This window comes from Zalophus californianus, chromosome 15 (genome assembly GCF_009762305.2).
Source record: "Zalophus californianus isolate mZalCal1 chromosome 15, mZalCal1.pri.v2, whole genome shotgun sequence".
In the NCBI taxonomy this organism is placed as follows: Eukaryota; Metazoa; Chordata; class Mammalia; order Carnivora; family Otariidae; genus Zalophus; species Zalophus californianus.
The window spans coordinates 70637534-70650726 of record NC_045609.1 but is presented as its reverse complement, the minus strand read 5'-3'; the positions used below and the strand labels follow the sequence as shown (position 1 = coordinate 70650726).

General features: G+C 37.4%; 1 protein-coding gene and 1 pseudogene across 3 annotated transcripts in view; one reads left to right on the top strand and one right to left on the bottom strand.

Moving 5' to 3' along the window:
- VTI1A (vesicle transport through interaction with t-SNAREs 1A) overlaps window positions 1-13193 on the bottom strand; it is a 351162-nt gene that overhangs the window by 287387 nt on the left and 50582 nt on the right. The window lies entirely within an intron of this gene.
- On the top strand, window positions 10197-11714 carry LOC113923715 (annotated as a pseudogene).

The following is a 13193-nucleotide window of genomic DNA, read 5'->3' as shown; positions in this document are numbered from 1 at the left end:
TTTTGAGGATACTAATTCTAAAGTAGGTTGCTTAATAGATAATAAGAAATGATTTATCATTATTATTTCTTTTAACAAAAATGCCTAGAGGATCCTAATACAAATCTCACTGGAGTGTTTGCACTAACTACAGATCTTCTACCATGCTCTTAGGTCATTCTCTAATGTTTTTGAAGAGAACACACATTCTCAGATAGTTAGACATGTGCCTGCTACACTTTGACTTGATTTGGCAACCAAGGTATTGTGATCTGTCTAATTTTGAGTGTGATGGCCCTGGACAGGGACTGAATGCAATTCTATTCTCTGAAAAGAATACAGCCAATTCTGGTGCTCTATAAATATGCAATCATAATAGAACCTTAGGGCTAGAAGGGAACTTGAGAGGTCCTCCAGTCTGCCTTGCTCCCTTATATCATCCTACACTAAATGTACCTTATAAAGACCTACGGAAGGAGGTGCCTCAATTTTCACAAATGAGGTTTACCAACAGTCACTGGCTACTGTCAGGAACTAGTTCCCTACATTAAACTCAAATGTATGGTACTACAGTTATGCATAAAGTACAGACCAACAACACCTGCTGACCATACTTGGCATAACAGTTCTTCACAGACTTGAAGACACTTAAAAACTCCCCAACTTTCCATCACAGAAAATGATCCCAGGACCTTTTTTTATCTGTCTAATTTTCCAACTGTTTATTATCTGAGGGGCCCACTCCAGTATTTTCTATGTTATTTTTAGGAATGGTAGCCCTAATTGCACCCAGAGGTGGACATTAGTAGATTCTTCCAAAATCTAACATGAACCAATGTGTACCCAATCTTATTCATGATATGTAAAGCTGAGGAGGTCACTCTTTTTTCTTTTCTTCCTTATTTCTGCTCTGAGTACATTTAATATTCTTTACACACATTAATTTTTATTTGAGTTATTACTCTTATTTTCTGGTCCCTTGAAGACACAATATGATAAATCAGAGAGACCTCCAATTTGGGCATCTGATGAACCTAGATTCAAATCTCAGCTTTTCCCTTTTCTAGTTGTGATTACTAAGCAAGTTTTTGAATCCCTATGTACCTCAGGTCTAATCAAGATAAAGTTTATGGAACAGTTAGTATAGTGTTGAGCATGTACTAGGAATTAAAGAAATATTACTGCTCTGATAATAATAATAATTATTATTGAGAATGCCAGCAAGTCTCTTTCTCCAGTGTATCAAACTCTGGGTTTGCTGCCTCGGCTCTTTAAGATGACCTCACACACCTATGGCCCAACATGGCTGCATCAGTTCTGCTCCCAGTTGTCATCTGAACTTCTGATATAAAGACCTGATTGAAAAAAAAAAAAAAAAAAAAAAGACCTGATTGCCATTGCAATCCAGTTCCTTCTGGCTCTTGGGACTGGATTTTGCCTCTTAATTTTGGCCTTTTTTTCTTTTGACTCTTTTTACTTATATCTGAACTTACGTTCCTCTGCTTTGAGCCTTAATGTTTTCTGAGTGTTTAGGTTCCAACGCACTCTTTTGCTCTGTCTCTAGAAGAGAAAATACCTGTCTATGTTACCCAAGCTCTAAAAAGAATTCAGGCAGTAATACAAGACAGAAGCTTCAAAGATAATGCACTTCATTATTAGCACATTATTTAGCAGTATGAGTTAAACTAACTGTGGTTTAAATCCCAGTGTTGCTATTTATTATCTGTGTGACTGCAGAGAGGGTGTCTAACCTTTCTGAGTCTCCGTCTGTACACCTGCATAAGAAAAATAAATATGCTTTGTTGTAATGATTACATGGGACTTGCAATAAGAACACTGCTGCAGAAGTTAACAGGTTCCCTCTAAGTCGTCATTTTCCCTCCCCTTCCCTTGTGGGTTGGGTGGGTGAAAAACAAGAACAAATATATTCTGAATTCTCTATGCTTGGCAAAACTAGAAACCAGATATTATTCACAGATCTCAAAATATGTGGAGAGCTGTCCAAAAGCAGATGAGATCATGAAGAGCCACTTGGTAGAGGGTGACAAAATGCATGAAGGTTAAGAGGTCTCAATAATAGCTGAGCTCAACAAGCACCAGCCAAAATATACCTCCTAAAGGTGGGAGACTCATTCTGAAGCATGAAGTCTATATGCTTTGTTTGAAACAATGGAAGTGGGGACAGGCTAAGTGGCCACTGGCAGAAGCCTTCCTAGACATAGTTTGTTCAAAGAAGCAGAAGAGGCAGTGGTAATTAAAGAATAACACAGGACTTCAGTTCCTTAAAGAATACAGAAGGTTATAAGAGACAACTGCCTTCACCTTAACAAACAAAGCAAGCTGGAGAAGCGACAAAATCATCATTCTTAAAACCTAACAGAGAGCTGATGGCACAAAGACACTCAAGTGAAACATTCCAGAAAATCCATGAGCATTTCCTAATAAAGAAGAGACCCATGGTTGTTCTCATTCCTGAAGGAGTAGAATAAGCCTCCACAGACATAGGTAAGAAGAAACCAGCCAAACTTCTAACAAACTTTTGGGTCCGCATCAGTGCTGGCACCACATATGAGGATTTCAAAGAACCTAAGCCACAGAGTGAGGTATAAGGTTCACTAACCAACGCTTTCCTATGAGTCATCACTGAGTGCTCAGGACATGGTAGAACTGCTGAAAGAGATGCTCCCCTGGGCTATGCAAGAAGAGGTAGCTGACCCTCTGAAGGTGGGATGCAAGGCAGCAGAGCTAAGAGAAGTCCATGTTAAGTACTCTGAGATCTTGGATATTGCAGGCTAGGGAGTGGGGCAAGATCGTTCAGAGAAACCTATCTGAGGCATTCCAGCATTGCAGCCACCAAAGGTTAGAGTAGGAGAGGGGAGCAGGAGAGCTGAGAGAAAATGCTCTAGGGAATTCTGGGTCTTCAAAGAGTATAAGCTCACTAATTTCCACTTAGTTTAATTGGAGCGGAGAGAAATCTCCAAAGGTATAGAAAGTCAAGATCAGGACTGGAGAGCAAAGACAATGCCCCAGAGACTTAAAAAGTTAGCAATGGGGCTGTAAAGCAGAGAAAGAGATCCCACAAACCAAAAAGATGGTGGCTTGGCTGAAAAGCAGAATGAGATCTCTGGAAATTCACCAGTGCTCAAAGCTCAAGCCCTGCTGAAAGGAAAAGCCTAACCACAGCCTCAAAATGTGAATTAAACTGAAACTGCAAAAAAGAGCCCATACACAGTCCAGTTAGAGGTTAGATTAACTTAGCCACTCCACCATAGAAGCCTGAAAGAAAAGGAAGGGTTTTGTTTTGTGTTTTATTTTTTGATAAAATTTTACTTACTTTGCTCCCTATTACTCTTTTATGTAAAATATCCAGCACACAATCAAAAATTACAAGACACAATAAAAAGCAAGAAAACGTGACCCATGGTCACACACTCAGAGATGATCCAGGTATTGGAATTATCACACACAGGGACTTTAAAATAACTATGATAAAACTACTAAGGGATATGGTAGAAAAGATGGACAGTACCCACTGAAGAGATGGGGAATTTCAGTAGAGAAAGAGAGACTATAAAAATAAACCAAATATACAGAAATGATAGCACAAAAAATGTGGTATCAAAATGTAATTAAAATGATATCGTTAAAATCACTTGAGAGCATACTAGAAAGAGCAAAGAAAAGGACCCATAAACTTAAAAGGAGATCAGTGAAAAGTACCCAAACCAAAAAACAAAGATACAAAAAAGTGAAAAAAGCAAAGCAAAGCACACAACTGTGGAATAATATTAAATGACCTAACATATTTGTAATTGGAGTCAAAAAAGGAAAATAGAGAAAATGGGGCAGAAGAAATATTTAAATAAATAATGACTGAAAACTTTATCGAACTGATAAAAGAGATCACCCCATAGGTCCAGCAAACTCAATGAATCACCAGCAAGTTCACACCTGCTGCAGAGAAACCACACATAGGTACAACATAATTAAACCTCCCACTGAAACGCAAAGATACATAACAAATCTTAAAAGCAGCCACAGGATAAGAGAACATTCATCACATATAGAGAGTAAAAATGACATAAATGATGGATAACTTCTCACCAGCAACAACGGAGGCCAGAGGATAATAAAATTATACCTTTGAAGTGTAGAAAGGTAGGAAAATAAACAAACCTGTCAAACCAAGAGTCAATGTCCAGTGAAAATACTATTTAAAGCTGATGGTGAAACAAATACGTTGTTGTTTTTTTTTTTCCCAGATAGATAAAAGCGGAAAGAATTCATCTCCAGTGGAACCAACTGGATATGCTAAAATGAGTTCTTCAGACTGAAGAGATAAGACACCAAATGGAAATTATGAACTGCATAAAGGAAAAAAAGAGCTCCAATAAGTATATCTGGGTGGATATAAAACACTTTTTCTAAGCATATGGCATGAGGCTCCCAGCATATGTAGCAGTAAAACGGAAAACAACAAGGGTACAAAGAGTGGGGTGGAATTCTACTGCGGAAGGGCTGAACATTGTCCATGGAGTAAAATGATATTGTTTGAAAGCAGACTGTACTAACTTAAAGATACACACTGTACTCTCTTATAGGAACCACTAAAAAATAATACAGAGGTATACTCAAAAATTTAATACAAGAGATAGAACATAATATTAGAAACTATGTGAATTATTCAAAAGAAGGCAAGAAATAAGGACCAAAGGAACAAAGAATAAGCACACTATATACACAGTCACATATGTCAAACATATGTCACATACATGTCAAGTATACCTCAATAAAGCTGTTTTTCAGAAAAAGAAAAAAACAAAGTGAGCACTAATACTACTATTACTTAACATTTTACTGAAAATATTAGCAAACACAATTAGACAGAAATATAAAATTAAAGAAAAAACCATCACTACTTACAAATGATGTAATTGTATATCTCAAAAATTCAAGAGACTCAGCTGAAATTGCAAACAGTAAGTGAATATAATAAGAGAGCAAGTTGAAATATTAAAATACAAAAACAATTCATAAATACAAATGACAATGAATTAGAAGATGTAATGGAAGAAAGGTCCCATTTAAGGTAAAAACATAAAATATAGAACAACAAAGAATAATTTTACCTTAATTAATTTATAATCCTGAGGTGAGAAAGCCTTTCTAACTTTGATTCTAAATACAGAACCATAAAAGATAGATGATTTTGACCATACAAAAGATAAATATTTTTGAATGGCAAAATACAGAACAAAGATAGAATAAATTTAGTGTTCGATTTAATAAAGTCTAAAGACAAACTATAAACTGAAAATAAGTGCAAATTCTATTTTGACCAAGGGTTAATCTTCAAGACATACCAGACAATACCTTGTAGACATTGTGGGTTTGGTTCCAGACCACCACAATAAAGCAAATATTGCAATATAAAGTGATTCAAATTAATTTTTTGGTTTCCCAGTGTATATAAAAGTTATGTTTACACTGTACTGTAGTCTATTAAGTGTGTAGTAGCATTGGGTCTAGAAAAAATGTACATACCTTAATTTAAAAATATTGCTAAAAAATGCTAACCATATCTGAGCTTTCAACGAGTCATAATCTGATCACAGATCATCATAAAAATATAATAATAATGAAAGGATTGAAATACTCAGTTAGTATTGAGAATTCCCAAAATGTGACACAGAGACACAAAGCGAGCAAATGCTGTTGGAAAAACGGTGTCAACAGAGTTGCTTGACACAGAGTTGCCACAAACTTTCAATTTGTAAAAAACACAATATCTGTGAAGCACCATAAAATGAAGCATGTTTGTATAAAGAATTCTTAGACATTAATATGAAAAAGAGCAACAATCACCAGTCCCTCCCACCCCCAAAAAATGGGCAAAGGGTAAAAACAGTTCTTGAAAACATTCCATCTTACTCATGAGAAAAGTTTAATGAAAACTACATTAAGCTACCCCTTTATTCCTATCAATTTGACCAATATCCAGAAGTCTGATACTTCATGTTGTAAGTGAAAATTCATTTTGTGAGTAACTGTCCTCTCATGCACTGCCAAGGGGAGCGTCAACTGGGATATCCCCCATAAGGACAAGCGTGAAAGTATTATCAATATTGCAAATGCACACACTCTTTGAAGAAGTAATTCTATTTTTTTCTTTGTCCACATGAAAAATGACAAAGTTCAATGTCATTCACTGCAGCACCACATGCAATACCAAAAACCATCTACCAACGGGATTGGTTAAATAAATTTGGTACATTCATACAATGGAACACTATTCAGGTATCAAAAAAAGGAATGAATGACTTTTTTACATATTGCTCTCCAAGATCAACTGATAAGTGAAGAAAGCAAGGTGCAGAATAGTACGTACGGTTTATGTTGTCTTTTGTACGGTATGCCATCTTGCTCTTACTTAAACGGGGAGGGAGAAGAATGTACCTTCGTATTTGCTTGTATATACATAAAGAAAAGCTGAAAAGATATACAAGGAATTAATAACAACAGCTACCTAGGTTAGGGATTTGGGGGAGAGTGGAATGGGGAACTGAGATGGGCAACAGAGGTGGAAGGGAGAATTTTCCCTGCGTAGATGATGATCATCTTTATCACTATCAGTACCACAATCTCCAGTATCTGCTGGGTAAAAGGTTTCCAATAATGCAACAGAAAACTTCAGGTTATATTTTTAGGACTTTTTGGCAATTGCTAATGAATACTTTGCAGGGTACTTGAAATAATGGGGAAATTTTAGGCATGAGATTAAGAAAAATCCCAAAAAAGTGAGAACTTCTGGACCATGGAGAAGTTTCCCAAAGGAAAAAAGCAGGAATCCCCATGTCTGACTCAACTGAGTGAAGTGGCTTGGGCAGACTGCTGAACAATGTGCCACAGGGTGCAATCACACAGTGGCCCCTGTAAGGAGGGCTAAGTAATCCAGTTAATGTTACCATTCATAATCTCTACAGATCTAGCACATCAGATTTATGTGCATGGGTAAAAGAAGAAATGGCAACCGCAGGCCCAATCCATAACAATATAAATGCACTATTTCACATGGATAACAACAAGAAATAAAACTTTCAAAGCCAAGCAATTAACTGATAAAAGATTATTTCTACCACACAGGCCAGAAGACTTAAACATTAATATATAAGGACTGTCCTCTTCAAGTCTCTCTCCAAGCCACTATTCTGTTAGTGGAAGAAAACTTGGAAAATTTATTTAAAGAAAACATTTGATCAATATCAAAAATTTTAATTATAGGTTTCACTAATTACAATTTAGCACCTTATCAAATGGGAATCCTCTAACTTCTTAGGAAAAACAACAGGAAGCACGAAAATTTGTTTGCTTTCTTTCAGGAATGAGAGAAAGCCCAGGCAATTTAAATTAAAAGCATACTTCAAACTTCCATAAAAACTCTGTTTTGTTTGTTCCTAGGGAACCAAGATGTTACAACACGAAAATTAGCTGCTTGCAGGATACCAACACAAGAAATAGAATAATGGGAAAGAAGTCAAGTTAGTTGTGTTAAAAGAAACAAAAAGGAGTAGGTTTAATTCTAAGCTACCCATAAAAAAGCACATATACTTAAATTAGAGTTTATATTTTCTTGAAAAGGTCAAGATCTCCCTATTCCTGAACAAGTTGTAAACATTTGATTCAGGGACTAGAGCCAATGTTATTAAAACAAGATCATGCTATTGATCACAAGCAGGAGTTGGGAAGAAAATGAAGACAGATAGATACAAGTCTAGTCTCACTTTTAGAAAAATAACTAAAAATACGTGACCTGATGACAATAGGTCACCAGTCATGTTCACAGGAATTTAACACATGTAAAAATCATATGCAGGCATCCTTCTAATATCCCACAGTTATCACATTGATCAACCATTCAATTCCATTTGATTTATGGAAGGTTGTTGTGGGGTTTTTTTTGTTTTCTTTTTGTTTTTTTTGGTAAGGATTATTGAACTGAAGGCCACAGATATAACTGCAGATACTAATCCCTGATTTATCCAGGACAGGTAAAAAAAAAAAAATATATATATATATATATATATATACTAGATAAAAAAAAAAAGTAAGAATTCTAGGATACCTGAACAGTGTATATTTTATTTTGCTACTTAACTTCAATGCTGGCTAATCACATTATGTTTATTTGTAAAATTGCAATGAGGATATACAATTGTAGAAGTTGGAAGACCTAAGATCGTAGAAACTGAAGTAAATATCTACTTTAAAGATTCCCACAAACAAACTATGCTCAACACTACTCTAAACTCATGCGATACCTTTTTAAGAAAGCTACATTTTACTTAAGACATTATTTTGGAAAACAAGATGCTACTAAACCCCAACCAAAAAAAAAAAAATCTTACTATTCAATTTAAAAGTAAATTTTTGGTGTAAAAGCTCTAGATTTCCGGGTAAAAGAAGAATAGCTAGCCCAAAAAAAAAAAAAAGTTTTTCTTTTCAATTAGTAACTAAATCATGGAGTTTTTGAAAAATGTGACTATTAATAGAATACTCTTAAAAAAGAAAGTATGTTAAAATATTGATCAGGAAGAAAAGAATTTTAGAAGTAATATTACTTCTTTCATTTTCTCTCTCTTTTTTTGTAAGTGACTTTTAAGAACCCTAATCTAGAATTTGTTTTAAGAGAGACTAGAAAGATGTAAAGTTCTTAAAACAGTTTACCATAAAAGACAAGAAATGTTTGAATTAATTATAAACCTGAATATGTCAAAGTGACATAAAATAAGGATTGCTACTAGTTTTTAGGGGAAAAAAAATGGATTAATAAAGCCACAAAGTTTTACTGAGAATCTCGTGCTCAGACCAAAGAAGATAACAAATCTAAATAAGACTACAGGCATGGAATTCGGCAATATTCACCAATTCATCCATTCATGTCTGCATTTATTTAGCATTTTTTTAACAGCACTACATGCCAGGTATTATATTATTAATAAAGCAGATTCCTGGACTGTGAACTCCTCATTGAGGCAGGCATAAAGACAAATAACTGTAATAAGTATAAACGTGTACTATAAAAGGGAGGTTCATACTAATACAGTGGAAGAAAGGAAGGAATTAGCCTGGTTTGATCAGGTCAAGAATGGCTTTACAAAGGTGGTGTGTAACCTGGGGCTTACATGATGAGTAGTTCATCAAATGGAAAAGAAGAAAGAATAACCATAGCAAAACAAAGAAATAGATTATGTACCATAATTAAAACCTAAAACATGCCACACGACACTATAGACTGGGGTACTTTGACACGTCTGGGCAAAATGTGAAAAAGGAAGAACTGTCAGGAAAAACAGAAGGGAGGGGATCATCCTAAGAGGCCTTGACAACAATAATCAAGAGTTCAAGGCTGAACAGCTCACATGTTTTTCCTCTAAGATCAGAAACAAGGCAAGGATGTCTACTCTCACCACTTCTATTCAACATAGTACTAGAAATCCTAGCCAGAGTAGTTAGGTTAAGAAAAAGAAATCAAAGCAATCCAAATTGGAAAGGAAGATGTAAAATTGTCTCTGTTTGCAGATAACATGATGTTATATATAGAAAACTCTAAAAATTCCATGAAAAAAAAAAAACTGTTAGAATTAATAAATAAATTCAGTAAAGGGGCAGGATACAAAATCAACACACAGAAATCAGTTGTATTTCTATCTACTAACAAACTACCTGAAGAGGAAATTAGGAAAACAATCCCATTTACAACAGCACCAAAAAAAATAAAATCCTTGTATGCTGAAAACTACAAAACATTGATGAAAGAAATTAAAGAAGACACAAACAAATGGAGAGACCTTCCATGTTCACATATTGAAAGAATTGATTTTTTTTTTTCTTTTGAGAGAGAGAGAGAGAGAGCACCTTGGAGCCTGTTGTGAGGGGTGGGGGCAGCAGGGAGGGACAGAGGGAGAGGGAGAGAGAGAATCTTAAGTAGGCTCCACACCCAGCACAGAGCCCGATGCAGAGCTCAGTCTCAATCCTGAGCTCATGACCTGAGCCAAAATCAAGAGTTGGACACTTAACTGACTGAGCCACCCAGGGACCCCAAGAATTAATATATTTAAATGTCCCTACTACCCTAAGTCACCTACAGATCTAACACAATTCCTATTAAAATCCTAAGGTGGCTTTCATACGGAGGCAGGAAAGACTGGCCTACAGGAATGATCACCAAACCCACAAAGGAGACCCAGGCCTTGGGCTCCCAGAGGAAAAAGAAGGTGATCAAAGAACCAGAGACTCAGTACTCAGTTTTAAACAGTGACAATTATTTCACTGAGGTCTGTCCCACAAGAGCCACATCTCCCTCAAAGATTATGGTCCTAGGGCAGGCATCTAAATGCCTATAGTGAAGAAAAAGAAGGGCCACAGCACCCTCTGTGAGCAGCACCCAGAACCTGAAACCACATTACATGCTAGACGGAGAGAGAAGTTGCCCAGCCCCAGGAAGCAGCCTCTTGGTTCATTTGAGTTCCAAAGTGGGGAGAAGAAAAAGAAGAGGAAGTCTTTATGGCCTCTGACCATGTCCCCTGGCTCGAGTGTGAAGACCTCCCTGGACCCCAGGCAGGGCGAGAGGGTGAAAAAGGCCCAGGAGGCTGCAGCCTTCTGTAGCCAGGGACCCTTGGTTCTGTGAGTCTGGGGATGCTCTGTATGCTTGCTCAGTGGGGAACGATGGCGAGGAGCAGGTAGTCTCAGGGCAGAAATGGAAGCAGGGGAGCCCCAGGGAATACAATGTGAAGATGAAGAAGAAAAAGAAAATCCACCAGAGGGGAGACACCTCCCTAGGGCACCTTGGGCTTTCCAAGTCCATGGAGAGCAGCCCTAGGAAAGGAAGTATGACGCCAGTCAAAGTTGAGGCTTCAGAATACATCCCAATAGGACATAACCCCAAGTCCCCGGCAAAGAAGAAAACAAAGTCCAAAGAAAAGGCAGAGCAGCCAGGCACAGAAAAGCTGGCTCTGAAGAGGAATAGAAAGAAGAAGAGGAAAGAGAGCAGAGTAGCAGGAGAACCCTGGGAAGGGGAGCCCGACACAGACTTAGAGGCGGTGCTGGAAAAGGAAGGCCACACACACGTGAGCACAGAGGCCAGGTGAGGCGAAAGGCCTTGCAAGTAGAGACGGGTCGTGAGGCAGGCACAGTGGGAGCCTCGGAAGAAAGGACGGGGACAGCAACACAGTGTGGCCAGTGGGATACGGCTAGGTTTGAAAACACGAAACAGAAACCGACATTTCTCAAACACGGATGGCTTTAAACATGTGTCCCCTCATTCAGCTGCCCCCCTAACAGGACTGGAAGGCCCAACATGGCTCTCAACAAGAAGGCGGCTGCCCCCCTGCAGGTGAACCTGCAGCTGGACTACGACCGGGCCACAAGTCGACAGTACGACCAGGGTGCTGACCTTGGCTTCTCCACCACCCCAGACAAAATCTTTTATATCTATATATTTGTTTATTTTTTTACTTATTTGAGAGAGAGTGAGAGAGATCATGAGCAGGGGGGAGGAGTAGAGGGAGAGGCAGACTCCCTGCTGAGCAGGGAGCTGGAGGCAAGACTCAATCCCAGGACCCTGGGATCATGACCTGAGCTGAAGGCAGATGCTTAACTGACTGAGCCACCCAGGCGCCCCCAAAATCTTTTATATTGACAGGAGTGCTTCCAAATCTATCAAGTTTGAAGATTAAACTCTACTGTCCTATCCTTCAAATCAGCCAAAATTGCTTTTATTATTCAGTTATGCAGATGAAAGCCATCTGATAGTTGTCTTGAATCAAACCTCTGCAGAGATTAAGGAAAACTATGCCCATGTGCTTGAACCTACTGTGGTCAGAGAAGCTCATGTGTGAGAAGCCAGAGAACACGGGAGTGGCTAACACCTACTATTTGCTGTGTTAAGCATTCCATCCCTGTTTGAAGACATCAGCATACATATATAGCTAAATTTGTTGAGTAGTTAGTATGTGCCAGGTACATACTAATGTGTTTCCCTTGCATTAATGTATTTAATTTTAATAATTATGAAATAGATGTATTATTATACCCATCTTACTGATGAGGAAACTGAGGTTCAGGGATGAAGTAATAAAATTGCCCCGGTTCACCCAAGAAAAATCCTAATGGCACTTTTTATAGAAACAGAGCAAAACAATCCTATAATTCATGTGGAATTGTAAAGGACCACAAATAACCAAATCAATCTTGAGAAAGAATTAAAGTGGAGACATCACACTTCTTGGTTTACATATATATAGCTGCAATAATCAAAACAGTATGATACTGACAAAAAGATAGACATATTGACCAATGGAACAGAACAGAAAGCCTAGAATAAATCCACACACATATGGTCAACCGATCTTTGACAAGAGTATCAAGAATACACAATGGGGAGAGGACAGTCTCTTCAACAAATGATGCTGGGAAAGTGGATGTCCACAAGCAAAATAATAACATTGGTCCTTTATCATATACCATACACAAAATCAACTCAAAATGGATCAAAGACTTAAATGTAAGATCTGAAATTACAAACACACACAAAAAAGAAAACAGAGGGGGAAAGGTTCATGACATTGATCTTGGCAATGGTTTCTCAGATATTAACAAAGGAAATAATCAGCAGAGTGAAAAGGCAACCTGTGGAATGGGAGAAAATATTTGCAAGTCATATATCTGAAAAAGGATTAATCTCAAATATATATAAGGAACTCCAAAAGCTCAATAATAAAAAAAAAATCCTAATACCCTTATTTAAAGATGTGCTAAGAACGTGAATAAACACTACTCTAAAGGAGACATACAAATAGGCTATATGAAAAATTGCTCAATGTCACAGGTCATCAGAGAAATGTAAATCAAAACCACAATGAGATATCAACACATCTGTCAAAATGACTATTATCAAAAAAAACCCAAAACACAACAAAAGTTGGAGAGGATATGGAGAAATTGGAACCCTTACATACTATTGGTGGGAATGCAAAAAGAGTCTAGCCACTATGGGAAATAAGACAGAAATTCCTTGAAAAAACTGGAAATAGAACTACCAGATGATTCAGCAATCCCATTTCTGGGTATTTATTCACAATAACTGAAATCAGGAAGATTGAAGAGGTATTAGCACTCCGATGTTCATTGCAGCACTATTCACAATAGCCAAGATG